Source organism: Sinocyclocheilus grahami, unplaced genomic scaffold (assembly GCF_001515645.1).
Source record: "Sinocyclocheilus grahami isolate Dianchi unplaced genomic scaffold, SAMN03320097.WGS_v1.1 scaffold7344.1, whole genome shotgun sequence".
Lineage (NCBI taxonomy): Eukaryota > Metazoa > Chordata > Actinopteri > Cypriniformes > Cyprinidae > Sinocyclocheilus > Sinocyclocheilus grahami.
This window is the reverse complement of record NW_015511418.1, coordinates 1-300: the sequence shown is the minus strand read 5'-3', so window position 1 is coordinate 300 and position 300 is coordinate 1.

The following is a 300-nucleotide window of genomic DNA, read 5'->3' as shown; positions in this document are numbered from 1 at the left end:
AAAAAACATTTTAAATTTTCACAATTTAATTGTTAGCTTTCCATCAACTCACAAATCCCAGTTTGGGATACCCTGTTGTAATATATAACATGAAGGGATGTAAAATTTGATGAATCTTACATTCTCATTCTGGAAAGAGTGAAGGTAGCTGCCTCCTACATCTTCATCTCTAGGAGTCCCGGGTGGATTGCTCATGCCACTCATGTTGTTAGGAGAATTCTGATGATGAGATGTGAAACCTAGTTGGCAAGTTCTCATATAGGATGTGAAATATGTAGTGGATAAGAGTGCTGCAGAGAT